Source organism: Cebus imitator, unplaced genomic scaffold, assembly GCF_001604975.1.
Source record: "Cebus imitator isolate Cc_AM_T3 unplaced genomic scaffold, Cebus_imitator-1.0 Scaffold81, whole genome shotgun sequence".
NCBI classification, from domain to species: Eukaryota; Metazoa; Chordata; class Mammalia; order Primates; family Cebidae; genus Cebus; species Cebus imitator.
In genome coordinates this window covers 6,033,248-6,050,262 of record NW_016107396.1, presented here as the reverse complement: position 1 = coordinate 6,050,262, position 17,015 = coordinate 6,033,248, and the positions used below count along the sequence as shown (strand labels likewise).

General features: G+C 33.7%; 1 long non-coding RNA gene across 1 annotated transcript in view; it reads left to right on the top strand.

The window, feature by feature from the left end:
- The window catches only part of LOC119472002, a 21,011-nt gene extending 10,009 nt beyond the window's left edge, over positions 1 to 11,002 (top strand). The window contains exons 2-3 of the long non-coding RNA XR_005201105.1: positions 2,184 to 2,259; positions 10,883 to 11,002. This is a non-coding gene — a long non-coding RNA (uncharacterized LOC119472002). The remainder of the gene's footprint in view (positions 1 to 2,183; positions 2,260 to 10,882) is intronic.
- Positions 11,003 to 17,015: the final 6,013 nt, after the last annotated feature.

Sequence of the window (17,015 nt, the reverse complement as noted above, 5' to 3'; positions counted from 1 at the left end):
TCGCCTGGCTCCCTGCCTCAGCTCCTTTTTTAAGTTGGTGTTCCAGTCGCCTGTTGAAGAGGCGCTGGAGTCTGTTTGTTTTCCCCTGCGGCCACTCACTGCACTGGCTTAGAAGCGGCACTGGGGTTTGTCGCGCTTTTTTTTTTTTTTTTTTTTCCCTGGAATCTACTGTCCTGGTTCTCCGCTCAGTCAGTGTTCCAGTCGCCTGTTGAAGAGGCACCGGGATCTGTGTGTTTTCCCGTGCGGCGACTCACTGCGTTGGCTTAAACAGCAGCACTGAAATTCCTGGTGCTTTTTTTGTCCTGGAATCTACTGTCCTGGTTCCCTGTTCAGTCCCCTTTTTAAACAGATGAATGGGTGACTTCCCGTGGCTCCATTCACCAACCAAAAGGGCACCTGGACCAGTGTATTTTGTATGGAGAACCTCTGCGCCGGGGTGCTGACAAAGCTGCCACACGGGGCAAAGCAGCCATGCCAGCAGACACAGCCACGCTGGCCAAAACAGCCGCGCTGGCGACCTGTGGGGCTCCTCTGCCTGGGAATTTCCTAGTCGGTGGGCAATAAAAATGCAGCGTCCCCTCCCTCTCTGCACTTTCACTGGGAGCTGCAATCCTGAGCTGTTTCTAAATGGCCATCTTGGATGGATCGTCACATTTAGATTTTATAAAGGACATTAAGATATTTTTTAACTTTTGAAGAAATTTTGTATTAAAAGTTCTTTTGGATCTTTTTACTTTTTACAGTGTGGTGAATAGGACTTAGATTCTTTCTTAATCTACTGACATCTGTTGTCTGAAAAACACTGACCAAATAAGATATTCTTCAAACTTTGATATCATTTAAGAACAAGTAGCACTTTATTTTGTTATATTCTTATCCTCAAGACCACACACAGAAAAGCCGAATTCCATTTATTTTATAATTTTAGAGAGGCAATCACGACATATTTGAATATATGGTTTTAGACCACTAAGGCAGCTTATTCAGCTAGTATAGTATACTAGATTACTGCTTTTTTCCCACTGTAATGTGGGGATTTAGAGTTCGTAGTGAAAGTAATTGGGTATGTTCTCATAATTTGGAAATATTTGAAGAATGGACTAGGACCTATAGTATATGCACATATGTGAACATGAAATAATTTGTGGAAAAGGGAATTAAGACCTCACAGTTAGCCTCAATACTTAGTTCCCCACTTTGTGGCAATTCTTCAGCTTGAGCTGGAGGATAGACCATTGTCGTCCGGGGAAAAGATCAATCCAGATCCGTACCACTGGGGTGCTGTGCTCATGTATTGCATTTTTGGAGGCAGTCGTTTTTCTATTCTTTTGTTGGATAGTCATGGGTTGGATCATTTGACTGGATGGTGGCTGTGTAACAGCATTTAAGACTCTGAAAGTTATGCATTTGAGCTCTGCATCAAAAACAAAGACTAAGAGAAGAATCATTTTCAGAGTTTGCAGCCCTCATCTAAGCCAGGATTCAAGAACCCTAATTACCCCTCAAAGCCAGATCCCATTCCCATTCTCTAAGTACCTCTAGTACCTCTAGCACCTGATATAAGGGAATGGGCAAATTATCTAATTTCATATTTTATTTGTTTTTTTCCTGAATCTGCTTAGTAATATCAGAGATCCCAAAAAGGTTTGTAGAAGTAAAAGACAATACATATCTAACAGCTTTATTTTGAACTACTGCTCATTCAATTTCATGTACATCTTGGGCAAGCAGTTTTATGGCTTATAGATATCGTGTAGTTCTGCTAGTCAATAGTATGTAGGATTCTTCTCACTGCTGGAGTCTTTCATAGAGGATGAAAAAGAAATGCTTGGGGAAGAAGAGAGCTTTTTGGAATTCTCTTTCAGGAGTTAAAATTTGTATCCTCAAAATCTATAAAAATATGAAAAAAAATTATTTGGCAGTAAAAAAAAATTGGACTTCAATTGAGGTCAATTTTTTTCCTTTCCTTCTGTAGTTATATAGATAAATAGATAAATCCAGACTGGAAAACACTCTGTATGCATTGGAAACCCAGTGACTATGTAAGAAGAAGAGAATAAGCATTAGCTTCTTATATGACAAACTAAGCTGTTTTCTCAAGTTAACTTGATTTTATCAGACTATTGGTACAGTATGTCAAAAAGCAGTGGAGTTTTTTTCTCAACTTTGTCGTTGCTTTTCAGGTATCTGAAAACTGAAGAGTGGAGAATATGTTCAGGCAGGAAACACAAGGATTCTTTTAGAAATATGAGGTAGAAGGTGAGTAGGAAACTGAGCAAGTTGAAAGAAATTTAAATATATGTAAGCCAGTGTTTTAGTCAGATAGTTTAAGAAAATGTAAAGTAGGTTTTAGCCAAACCCCTTTCTTGGGAAAAAGCATAAAATATTAGTGGTAAGTTTTAGTCTTAAGTTTCAACCTTGTCTTTATTATTGTGAGGGAGGGGAATGGATGAATTTAAATAAAATTTGCATAGAGCATGATGATGATTAATTTATCATTCTAATCCTTTGCCGTTTTGGAGGTATACCTTTATATATACATAATAAATATGTTTTATTTATTCTGTTTTATATGAAACAGTATATAATTTTGAAGCTGACTAGTGAAGTGGCCGTTTTAGTTGCAGTTATTTTCTCTCTGAATCCATTGGAAAACATTTTAATAGATTTTCTTCCAAGATAGGCAAGCACTTGTAGGAGCAAAGCAAAGTGCTGGTATGCAATTTCAGAAATCTGTTGACTACATGTTCCCATATGTGTTCCAGGAAATTCACATTTGGATTTCAGTACAATTCAGAGTTATGGTAGCGCTATCCAACACTTTTTTGGATGGCAGTTTGCTTGATACCAACATGAGGCTTGCCAAACTCAGCAGGCCAAGTCCTAGTTTTGGAATATGTGGGAACTGAGAGATTGGCAGTTAAATGATGAAGGCCATATCACTTTCAGTCCTCTAAGGAAACAAATTCTACCTAATGGTCTAAAGGTCATTTTGAATATAACCAATAATCTTTTAAAAATAAAATGTCTCTTTGTGGCATATCATAGTACATATAACATTTAATAATAAAAATGTACTCTATTGCATTTCTTCTTGTGAATACTGTCTACAATGTTTTAGCTTTTCAGATTTAATTATAGCTGGCTAGACATGTACAAATATGCTTACCTTTAGAAATGATAACACACTAGTATTCATTGTGTATATGAAAAACAAGTTAGAAATTCATCTTATAGCTACTCTGTTTCAAAATTGCCCCAGTTTATGTGAACAGATTGGCATTAAACTCATTGAATATAGACCTTCACATCTTCTAGTAAAACACTGCTATTAACTTGGCAAAAAAATGGTGTGTTAAAATTACAATACACATAATAAAATAAGAAATTATAACTCACAGTTGACCAGCCTGTTTCTGTTCCTGAGAATACGCTATAAAATATAAGTTCTGGAGGAGACATCAAAGATTAATGATCAAGTGACCAGGGTTTATTTAGTAAAGGTAGAGCCAAGTCATTCAACATGAATTGCTGTCTATTCTATTCCTGTTTCTAAAGATCCAGATTATATGCCCTTTCTTCCTTGTCTGTTTCAATGTCTAACCACATAATGAAAAATTATACAATAACTCTATGGCTCCTCCTGCTAAGGTTTAAAACTATTCCTTCTAATGTTTTTAAAACCTTTCATTTTGTCATGATGTAGAACAATTGGTTAACATTCTCCTTGTAATAGCCTTCCACTCTTAAGAGAGTAGGTAAAACATCCACATCTTTGTCTTCAAACATCCAGCTTCTTTAATGGTATGCTGTAATAATTGTTTTTACTTTATTTAGTGGTTCTTTCTTGGCCTCTGGAAATTTCATTTTAATAACTCTTTCAAAAGTGGGAAAACAAAATTTTATAATACTGTTGAACTAAAACGTGAAAAAAGGCAGGTACATTATTTTCTGTTCTCTTATATACATAAGCCTGTATGTTTATGGTTTTATTATGCTTACTTTTTCTATTAATAGGCTATTTAGCCTCTCAGCCATTGTGATTGATATATCTTTTGTTTTTTCTGCCTTTCTGGTGCTCTACTAGACTTCATCCATCTTATATCTGTTTATATAGAAGGAAAAATTCTGGACGCGTTAGTAAAACTATGTGACTTATCAGTATCCTATGTCTGTTGTAAAATTTAGGTAATTTAAGGCCCATATCCTGCTGTTAAGTAAAAGGATGAATTTAGCGTCTTTGTAAATCCTGCAATCCATGTTATTTATGTAATTAATTTTCTCAGATAACCATTTTTATTCCAATTTTATTACTTAAAAATATTAAATGAGAGGCTGAATCACTTGCCCACTTGTCTTATTAGATAGAGACATCTGAAAACCTTTGCACCACTGCCCTTCCCACAAGACCACATTGCTAATATTTCACTTTGTGTAGATAAAGCCTTGGAATCTTAATGCTTCACTGTTTGTTTTTTAAAAAGTACTCTATCAAATGCAGTGCAAATTTTGGAGAAATAAATACTATACTACATTTTAATGAAGTAAAAATAATATCTCAATGCTATTATGCTATCATTAGAAGCTTGACCTGTGAATGATTGCGTACAATCAATTGAGATGATTCCTTTTGGGACCAACCTTATTATCCAGAGGTTAGTGTTCTGGGATCAGTGTGGGTATGAAGGTTTATAATGATACAAAAAAGATTTCCTGACAATGAAATCTCTGGGACTAGAGCTTATGATTATCAACTTGATGTGTTTTCTATATTTTTCTCCCAGCAATTACATTTACTAGATAATCTAGGTGTAATCCTACCTAGAATCAGGCAGTGTGCTAATCACCTTTGAAAGACTTTTTAGTCTATGGTTTTGTAAAGCTGAGTAATCAAGGAAATGGTAATTTTAACAAAATGCTTTTCAATCCACCAAAGTTATTTGTTTCCAGAATGTTAGTGTTATGCTACATGATGATAAAAGAAAAGATCACAAATCTGTTAGTTGAGATATCACTTCTATGAAATCTATATTATAGTGTCTTTTGAAGTCCCAGCTTTAGTGAGGACCACAGATACAACTCTACTTATTAATATCACCCAGATATGATATTTCCTTCTAAATATAAGACATTAATTGGCATTGCAGGGAAATCTATTTTAAATACTTCTGTGGTGTTGAGATGCACTGTGGGGTTCGTGCTTCTGAAATACAAAGCACAATACCAAGGATGAAACTTTGAAAAATATTTTAGATCAATGATGTCACAAAAATTTTCACTTTCTTTTGGAATGTTTAAAACATTTATTTTTAATAATATCTAATAATAACTTTCCTTTTCACCATGTGCCATTAGTCTAAATAAATAAAAAAATAATAAATCAGCTGAATTTTGTTTGCTAACAGAAATAAAAGAAAAATAGAACTTATAGATATGCCATCTGATTTCTTTTAGGCATATGGCCTACTTTCTTTCTGCCCCCAGATTAATACATTAATTCACAAGGCTGTTATTTATTAAGATGTATGAATTGGTAGTTTACATTGAAGATTTAGTATTCTAATGCCACATGATACAAAGGTCTGTAATGAGCATTGAAACTTTTTTTTTTAATTCATAGGATGTGAATTGCTAATTGGTAAACTATATTTAGTCAACCTGTATATGAGTCATTTAAAAGTTTTCATTGATTAGGCACAACAGAAGGAAGGCTGTAGACAGTGATTTTTATTTTAATGCCAAACTAAATGGCTCATTTCTTTTAGGCAAAATTTCATAAACAAATATGTTTAAAATTGCCTGGCATGAAGAAAAAGGAAGCTAAATTTGTCAGAAAATTAAAAGATAAAGTAAAGCCAGTTTACACTTAGATATTTCTCAAAATTAATCTTTCCATACCATATGTTCTTACATAAAACAATCAGATATATCTGTATCATGGTCAATTTTTGACTCTTGCCCAGTTGAAATTGGTTTTCCACCAACTCTGCTGAAGGCCAAGGCCATGGCCCTTATAACTTAAGCCAAATCAGACAACAAGCAGCCTCTTTGGCTCCTTGGCTGGTGGAAAGACTTTGTAATGTTATAACCTCAGTTTGAGCAAAAATACAGCTTGAAATTATAGTGTCTCCTGGATTTCTTCACCCAGTTTTGTCTACAAATGGAAATAAATTTATATACTTACTGTGTAATAGAGACATAATTTCATAAAGTGTTTTTAATGTTTCTAAGAATAAAAAAATTAATAATTGTGTGGAAGTTACCATAACAATTTTAAGCTCACTGACCTTTTATTTTTTTCAAATTATCAATTTTGGTTTTGTTCTGTTTTCATTTTATTTTATTCCCACCGGGGAGCTGGAGCCTGAATTGCACATTTTCTAGTGTTGAGTGTTCAGTTTATAATGCTAATATTTCTGCAGGACCCAAAACAAAGTGAAATAAGTTTATAGTAGAAGGTTAGCTTTAGAAAACATTGTGCTAATTGTCTCTATTTAAGCAGGTATATAGCACTGGAGTGTAGACTTAGAAAATAGAATTCAAATTTAAAAACACTTTCATATAATGGATATTTATTAATTAATTGGAAAACCATGGGAGATTGACCTTTTTTTTCTTCTAACAGAGAGACTTTTAAAATTTCCATGATTTTATGTTATTCTCTCATTATTAGTAATCATCCTGGAAGAAAATGTGATGTTAATGCCCAGTAAAATGTAGTCTCTCTCTCACTCTCTCTCTCTCTTCCCTCTTCAGATAATCTCTTTGTATTTACTTTTCACATTTTATTTTATACATTGCAAGTTAAATACCTTTCTTAAGGGCTTTTCTTATTATATAAACCTAAATTGGGCTAAATAAATTAAGAAACATATATGAAATATTTCATTTGGATATAAACCTTAAATAAGAATGTAGCCGAATGATATGTGACAGATTGAAAACTAAATAAAGGGCTCCAAATGACTAAGGTAAAGTATAGAAAGGGTCTTATCTGATCTCACATGACACAGAAAGAAATCTATTTGCTGATTGAAAAAAAGGATCACATATTAACATCTGGACTTCATGTGGATACAGTGTTTGCTTAACAATTAGCAGCAGTGCCTGTTCAGCTACATTCCTACATCTGGGAACAAAACATCATAAGAACTAAAAATAAAGACAAGGAGAAAATAAAAAAATTGCTTGCTGTAAAATAGCACAGTTACTCTACATTATAAATTAAAGGGATTTGTCACCCTGTTTGGGAGTAAAAACATACTTTTTGCAATAGATATACCCCAGATACTACCCACAGAAGCCCTATAAACTGACATTTTGTTATATATTTAGGGGAAAATATTATAATTTTATATCATGACTAAATGAGTTAGGGCTTAAAGAATCATTAAAAATATTTCAAAGCATTTGCACACTGATGCACTTTTAATTAAATAGAATATAGCAATATCAATTGATAGAATAATTGTTTCCTTAAGACATAATACACAAGAACTGTTTAAACTGTATTACATACTTTGAAGAAAGTAGCCTAGATAGGTACAAACATACATTGGTAATTTTTGGCTAGCAAATGTATATATTTTTGTTATGCTTACAAGGAGAAAAATTATAGACTATCAACCACCCTAGATGATCTGCATTTTTTTCTCCTACTAAGAAGGGCAAAATAAATATTTACCTATGCCTAAGAACAATCTGATACTGGCAGTTTTCCTAGACTGTAATGCAGATTTGTATTTTCTGTTAAATTGCAGATTCTATGGAAGATACATTCTATAGTTTCTCTGAAGTATTGTATCATATGTACCACATGTTTTCTGATGCAGCTTATCTTTTAATTGGCTGGAGAATAAGCCCATATGGTAAACACAAGCAGGGCCTATAGTTCATCGTAGGGATGAAAATATTCTCCAGAGATTTGAATTTTGCTTGTCAGAACCCTCTGGGCCCACTTGAAAGAGGTTGGTCATTGTCTCTGACATTGGCCCAATAACCCTAGAGCAAGAAGGAAGCCTGAAAACTCTGATCTATCAGACTTGGTTATGCATGTGTGAGGGTGGCTCTGGGAGTTCTCAGGATAAGAGGAGTTTTTTTCCCCCCTCTTCCTTGATTTTGGCTATTATTTCTTTATTATATTGAAAGTTTTCAGTCTATCAATCAATTGCTACTGTTCTAAACAACTGACCACTAATATTTGTACCAAATTGATTATTTGGCCACTTGAAGACAACTGTAGTTTACCAACACTAAGAAATTTTGAAATATACCTCCTTTTTTAGGCGAATGGAGCCAAGGATTTCTAACCACTCACTTTTGGCCTTCTTATACTTCAGGCCATTTCAGAATTCTGTCACCAAGATCATGGTGTTCCCCGGGCATCATTATATGTTCTTCATACTTTCCATATCATATTCAAATCATTCACCCATACCTTCAAGTTCCTAACCTCTACCTTCATCTCTTTCCACACTTCCATATTCTTCAATTCATAGTTTTCACAAATTTTATTTGTCCGTTTGATTTCTTTGCCATTTTGATTGCAAACAGAATTATGAAATGTCTGTCAGATCATTTTTGATAGTCCACATTTAATGAGCTGATGCATTTATCAACAGATCTACCTCTAGTAATCAAAAGTCTCTCAGTCTTCATTGAGTCTATTTATATTTAAATGATTGTATATTATATGTATGGCTGCCTAGAAATAAGGAAGAAGACTTTTAAAGAAGGGAATTCATTCATAGGTGAGAGCATGAATAAATACAGTTTGTATAATTTCTTAAGCTCTAAAAGTAGCCACAGCAATATATAGTTTGTATAATTCCTTAAACTCTAGAACTACTCATAAGCAATGAACACTGAACTAAAAAGAGAAAAGACAGTATAGTTTCCATCTTAAAAAATAGGAATGTCAGAATCTGACTCTATTGTATTGCAAGTGCCACTGGGGGTTATTATTTTGTAAAAAATAATTTAATGACATTTATGTTGTTTTTACCCTTTTTTAAAGTAGCATCTAACACATTCTAAATATTCATCAAAAGATAATTTTTTTAATTTTAATAAATTTAAAGGTAATCTAGAAGTAAACTATAGACCTAATTAAAGAAATATATAATAATGTATAAAGAACATGTTATAGATGGCTACAGAAGAATAAAGGATCATATCAAACAAATGGAACATGTGTCTGCAAAATCAGCTTATTTTCATAAAGGTCAGATTAGATGAGGTATTTTAGCAGATATATGCCTTCTAAAAAGTCATCCTTCTGCTATATTTGGCATTATAGATAAATTAGAATATAGAGCCTAGTTTAATAACATTTTAATAGAGGATTTGGAAAGACTGGAGAAGCCTAGTAAAGATGATTAAAGGTATTCAGAAGGAATGGTATTCAGTCCATTTGAGGAGGGCTGGAAGTGTTAGCTGTGTTTGTGTTAGAGAGGGAAAACATAGGTTGCTTTTAAGTACTTTTAATTACTTTAGAACACAATGGAAGATATTTATTTACCTAATAGGAATTTGACTCCCTTCTAACATAATTTTTATACGATAGAAACTAGAAGACTAATGTCACACATCTCAGAATCCTTTGCAGTACAGCAGATTCTGTTCATGGTCTACATTCTTCCAAGCAGATATACCCAATTAAGATTGGCAGGTGGAAATGAGCAGTAGTGGTTATGTGAAGAAGATCTGGTCAGCTGGCAATCCTGATAGTGGAGGCATTTAGTTCTTTTATGGCTACCAATGATCTAATTTTCTAGTAGCCAGTCCCTGGTGTTTTAGGTGTTAAGCAGCAAGATGAGAGCTGTTTAGCTGTCACATGGATGCTAAACTAACCCATAAAATTTGGGCATTTTCCTTCTGTTCTTGACTCTGTAGTAACCAAACAGAATTTATTCTTCTCCCAGAGATTCCGTAAACTGCCTAACTTCCCCCCATCCCCTGCCAAAATAATCGTCTTTCTTCTAAAACTAGGATAGTAGATTACTTTTCCTTTTTTAAAAAATGTTTTAAAATTTCAATAGGTTTTTGGGGAACAGGTGATGTTGGGTTACATGAATAAGTTTAGTGGTGATTTCTGAGATTTTGGTACATCCATCACCCAAGCAGTGTACACTGTGCCCAAAGTTTAGTCTTTTATCCCTCACCCCTCATCCACCCCTTCCTCCGGGTACCTAAAGTCCTTTGTATCATTCTCATGCCTTTGTGTCCTCATGGTTTAGCTTCCATTTATAAGTGAGAATATACAATGTGTGGTTTTTCATTCCTGAGCTATTTCATTTAGAATAATTGTCTCCAATTCCATCCAGGTTGCTGTGAATGCAATTATTTCATTCCTTTTATGGCTCAGTAGTATTCCATGGCATATATATGCCATGTTTTCTTTATCTACTCATTGACTGATGGGCTGGTTCCATATTTTGGTAGCTGTAAATTGTGCTGCTATAAACGTGTGTGCAAGTATCTTTTGCATATGATGACTTCTTTTCCTCTGGGTAGATACACTGTAGTGAGACTGCTGGATTAAATAGTAGTTCTACTTTGAATTCTTTAGGGAATCTCCACACTTTTTTTTCATAGTGGTTGTAGTAGTTTACATTCACACCAACAGTGTAAAAGTGTATACTTTTTACCACATCCATGCCAACATCTATTATTTTTTTGATTTTTTGTTTATGGCCACTCTTGCAGGAGTAAGGTGGAATCGCATTGTGGTTTTGATTTGCATTTCCCTGATCATTAGTGATGTTGAGCATTTTTTCACATTTGTTGGCCATTCATATATCTTCTTTTGAGAATTGTTTATTCATGATCATAGCCCTTTTTTGATGGGATTGTTCATTTTATTCTTGCTGATTTGTTTTAGTTCCTTGAAGATTCTGGATGTTAGTCCTTAAATACATGGGACATAATTACACTAAAAAGCTTCTGCACAGCAAAAGAAATAATCAGCAGAGTAAACAGACAACCAACAGAATGGGAGAAGATCTTCACAATCTATGGATTAGTTTGTATGTGAGTAAGTTTTCTGCTTGCTACAGCTATTAGTCAAATTTCTTTGTGATAATAACTAGTGAATATTTTTTTACATGCCACCATTTAAAATACTATCTCACTTAATCTTTACCTCTACTTCATGAGCCTCTAAGTTTCCTCCAAACATCCAATGTTTACTCACAAGAAGATAGTCAAATCTAGGCCTCTCTTGACATGACCATATCTAAGAAGGATGGATAAAGAAAATGGGTTCAAATATAAGTCAAAAAGAAGTCACTTTAGGCATAAAAATATGCAGCTTAATAGGATAGTAATTGTGTCTATGGAATAAATTAGTAAACTCAAAGTTTTATCACTGAACATCCTTAAAATGGCAGGGTTGGTGCCAGGGAATCATTTGTTAGACCAGACCTCATCTGACATAGTTTTTAGCATTTCAGTTCTTTATTTTTTTATATAGAATTCCTAAATTTCTATTTGATCACTGTGATCTGATGTTATTGTCTTCATAGTGATACTATAAGTTTATGACAATGTGATTAGTTAACAGAATAGTGAGATTTTTATAGCCAGCTGTTTATTTTCTCTAAGAAATGAAACTACAAAATATTTGATATTTAATAGTAATTCCTTAATATCATTATATATCCAAAAAGTGTTAAAATTTTCTCAATTGCTTCATAAATTTTTTTAAGACTTAGTTTTTTCAAATCAGAGTTCAAAGTATATATATTGCAATTGTTTGACATGTATCTGAAGTCTCTATTGATCTGTAAGCTTCCTTCACCCCAAATTCCCCCTTGCAGTTTATTTGTAGAAGAAACTGAGTAATTTGTCCAGAAGAATTCCCACCGTCTGGATTTTGCTCATTGCATTCCTGTAGAGTTATTCAATGTGTTATTCTTTTTTCTGTGTTTTCTGTAAACTAGCGGGATTTGGAAACTTTTTCAAATTCAGGTTCGATTTGTTTTTGCATAACAAAAATACTTCATAGATGGTAATGTGTATTTTTATCAGGAGGCACATGTCTGGTTGTTTCTTTTAGATCCTTTATTTCATTCAGGACTGGTGATAGTCTAACTCTATGGTACCTTCATTTATTATCTAACAACTTCTGTAAGGTAACTAGTAAGTTTATTCTGTTTTCTATATTCTCTTTTCTTTCTCCCTGCACTTCTTTATAATTGTGCTATATGAACATTATTATGACATGTAGCCATTATACATTATAATGCTTTTCTTACATTTATTATTTAGTCTTGATTCTATAGCTAAATAAGTATTTAATTATTACTGCTGCTCCTTATGTGTGATCCTTATTGTCTCCTCTCCAGTCATTTGGGTGTCTGAAGTTTGTTCTGTAGTAGAATATTCTGGGAAAGCTCCATAGGGCAATACTTCTTGAGTTCTTATGTGTTCACAAAAAGTTCAACATTTTTATTTGTAGGTCACTCAGACTTCATATAAAGTCATTGGCTCACATTTTCTTTCCTTGAGACTCTCAAATATATTAAGATATTTCATTGACTTCTGTCATAAAGCATTGCTGTTAATAAGTATGACATCTGTCAGGTCTTTTTTCTCCTTTATAAGTGACTTGGTCTTTTTGTTTAGTCACTGAAAGGATCTTTTTAATATTTTCTTAAAAGTCAGTTATACTAGAATATATCTCACTGTGGTCTCTCCTGGTTAAATTTTTCTAGGTTATGGTTTGTTCTTTCCATATACATGTAGCTTAACGTTTTTATTTATTTCAGAAAAGTTCTCCTGAATTTACATTTTGGTATGGATTATATTCTATTGCTTTAGGTGTCTTCTTTGGAGACTTCTACTACATATGTGTTTGATTTTTGCTTGCCTTTTTCTATCTCTCATCACTTTGTTTTAAGTTGTTTTCCTATATTTACTTTTATATTTTACTTAAATTTCCCTTTTTTTATATTCTGTTTTATAAGGCATTATCCATGTATCCAAATGCTTTTTTTCACTATTCAAATACATTTATTTGTTTTTGTATTCCTTTTAGTTTAGGCATCATTTCTGATGAGTTTTTTTTTTTTTAATTTCTAAGTCTTTCTTGAGTTTTCTTCCCTTTCTTTACACATATTCCTTTTTTTCCCTTCAGCTCATTTCTGTTTCTAATTTTTCTGATATTCTTTCATAGTTTCTATTATTTTAAAAAATCTTTGTTTATTTTGAAATATTAGGAAATATTTTTATCTGTTTTGTGGGATGTTTCCTGGAGTTCCTCTATTATCTACATGAATATTATTCTTTTTCCTTACAAAAATGTAATATGTGACCTGTCCACAATGCATCCCTCTTGCTGATTTTAAGTGAGAAGGGTTTTCTTGTATTCAATGAAAAGGAGGGTCAGATGAGTCTTCCCTCTTCGTGGCTCTGGATTTCTCCTCCATACTTCTATTCTGGAGCTTGTCTTTTCTTTGCCTTTAATGTCTCCACTCTGCTTCTACTTAGATTTTCTTCCAAGGCATTTCTTTTTTGGTTGGGCATTTGTTTTGAAAGGAGACATTCAAAACAAATTATGTTGGTCAAGACTCCCCTGCATCATCTTTCTGTTCTATGCTCCCTTGAACTCACTCATGAATCATAGCCTTCAAATGTCTTCAAATTGACTCAGTGAGCTTTCATCACTAGTTAGGACACCTTATGTTGAGGGTAAATATCTGTTAGAAATTTGACTTCTGGATCTCAAACTCACCAGAAGTGCTTTTCTCTTCTCTCTTCTTTCTCTCGTACAGGTGCTGATTCCATGTGGACCTGATATCAGGTCAAGTTTTGATATTGCAGGAACACTCTTTTTGTGAATTCGGCTATAGATGTTGACAGTAAAATTTTGTATTGTCATTCTAGCTTCTTTGTTTTCACTGAAGATTTGGAAAGATTAGAATATCAGGCCAGTATAGCCTATACTATCCTGCTAGAAACCAGTAATCAGCTTATTCTTAATCTTATTTTATAACTGTAAGAGGATTTGCACTCTTTTCCTTGAAGAGTTAATTAACAATCATTTTGTATATTTGGGGCTAGAAGTTTATAAATTTAACTATATGCTTTTTTGAGGTCCTTGCCATTGTTATATCCTACCATATAATTTAGTCATTTTAGAAAGGCAGTTACCTAAATAAATTTTTAACTAATAGAAAGTGTGCTCTTTGTAAATGTATATGTATGCACACAAATTTACAATATATAATACATGTCTATACAGTATATACATTAATAAAAACATAACAGAAATTGATTCAGTTTACAAATTTTAGAGTTTCTTTAAATTAAAAAAGTGAATTTGTTTTGCTTATAAAAGACTAAAATTGGAATGTATTCCTATTTTAATTGTTTTCCTTTTATCCTAAATGTTTTCTTCTCACCTAATAAAAAGGGAAGGAATGTTTAGCCAAGCTCGAGACCCATTTGGATCTGTGGTTTCTAAACTTCAAGCCCAAACTGAACACTTTGGAGTTTAACCATGTTTTCTTTTAGCTAAAATGGCTTCCTTTTCTAAGAAAGGATAAAAACAAATTCCAAAAGTCAATTGAAATGATCACAAGTCTTTTGTAGCTGGTTTTATAAATTCAGAAAAGGGGTAGTAAACTGAGACAAATGTCCTTGGGAAAAAGGCTGCTAGGACTTGGCCAAAGAGTGTTTGAAAAACCCTGTTGCTGGAGATATATAATGAACCCCAAATACGTGCAGTTTTTGTGTTTTTCCTTCTTATAATTTTGTTGTACTTATTCCCACAGCCAACTTCAAATGACCCCCTCCCTGCACACCCCCCAAGAAAAAAAACAGTGCAGCTGAAAAGTTTGCTTAAACTTCTTAATACTTTTAATCCTTACTTGTTATAATTTGATTACTGAGACAGATTTTCTCTGTGGGCCTCCTATTAAATCACTTTCAAGTTGAAACAAACCAGAAATCCTTTTAAATAACAGAGCTAGTGTTCACTTTAAGCTGCTCAGAATTTATACAGAAACTGTAGAATGTCTCTTCTAAAGTGCTGTAAATATGCCCAGAGGCTACTGTGATGGGTTTATCCTTCCAACCTAACCAAAAATAAAATGAGTAAATGAAGGTACTTGATGTTCTGGGTTATAAAGTAGAGGACAATGTTACTCAGGCTTATATCTGATTTTATTTATTTCCATGTTATTAGATATCAACACAGATAAAGTTACTTGAAATTAACATTGTAGGTAGTTTTTTCTCTATGCACTCAATAGCACAGAGTGTTTGGTTTGATATTGTCAGGATCTGGTCCAAAACAATCTTTATATTATATATTTTAACATAAAAAATAAACACTTTAACCTTGTTTAAATGATTTTTTCCCCTCTATTTTGGGGTAGTTTCAGAATATCCAGGTATGATACAGATCTTTTGCCTCTAAGAAGCTATTTTGAATTATTCACCTGGAAGGAGTAACCCAAACTAGAAAATTTATAACAGCTGAGGCCTACCAGCTGTTATGAGGGGCTGAGTGTGGAGTGGAAAGAACAATAAGTACTGTAATTCTCAACTTTTTGTGTGCATAGACATTTCCAGGGGCTAGAAATAAATGCAAGGACTTAGCTCCAGAGATTTAGATTTAGATTAAGCTTAGAATAATGCCCAAGAATTTGCATTTTACACATGTGATACTGCAAGTTGTCTTCAGACCTTAATTTGATAAATAACTTTATTAGAATTTTAGATGCCAGGCAAAAAAATCTAAGCACAATTTTGAGCTTTAGTAGTCAAGAGAGGATTGTTTTTTGAAAAAGAAAATTATCAGTTTTCTAAACAGTGGCAAATAAATAGTTGGGATAAATAGAAGCAAAAATTATGAAAATGACAGGTAGCTTGATGGTTGAAGAAGACTGATTAAATAGAGAATGGAAGTATGTATAGTAAACAACAAGGAACTTAACACTAATTTCACATGAAACACAAAGAGGAATTTGTAGATATTACTACTGAAATAGATACAATGTATTAAATGTCCATGTCCACTTCACTCTCCTCTTCCAGATATGAGGTCAGACCAGTCACTACAATACCAAATTGGGCCTTTGTCCTGAGCAGCTTGTTCTGACTGCTTTATACTTTATGTTCCTGATTTCCTGGCTTGCCACTCCAAGACTCATTTCTCTACTGACTGCTCTGGCTACATTGCCATACATTGCCTTGGTCAGATGCTGCTTCCTTTATCCACCACTCCTGAACCAAGTAATATGTTGAAGAGCCAGGCCTTCTGGAACTGGAGTCAAGGTTGGTCCTGTTCCTATGTGTTTACAACAACCTCTTATCTTTATTCACTGTTTCACTTCTTGTATGGCTCTTCCTGGTATTGACTGAAGGAAAACTTTGCCTTCATGAATATGTATTATTTGGTGCCTGTTTCAGGGTCAGCCTCCTATAGCCAGGCGAGTCTCTACTGAAATTTATGGTCCTTAAATTTTTATGTTCACTATAATTATCTGCAGAATATGTTAAAAATAAGAGTGTTCAGACTAGCAGTTATGGAGAGCCATAGAGATTAGTGTTACCCAAGTGTCATCCTTAGACAGCATCACTTGGGAGCCTGGTAGAAATATAAATTCTTGGATTTCACCCAGGACTTACTGAATCAGGATCTCTGGGGGTGAAGCCAGGCAATCTATGTTTTATCAAGATAACCCCCCGCCTAACTTACTGATTCTGAGAGATACCAGTGCCGGCCTCTGGTACTTAATATGCAGTCTGATCTCAGACCTACTGAAATAGAACCTGTATTTTAAGAACATATGCGGGCTTTCAAAAGTACTGGCTGTATAAGTGTGTTTTTAATAAGTTGCTTCCATGTATTTAGGCATCAGAAAGTTGGAGAACATGTGCACTAACACATGTTCTACAATCAAATATGGGGCAGTACTGTTCAGTCTCAGATTGATGTTTCTTGAAACATTTTCTATTTACATTATATTTATCCTAGTGCCCCATGGTTTATAGCACCAATTCTG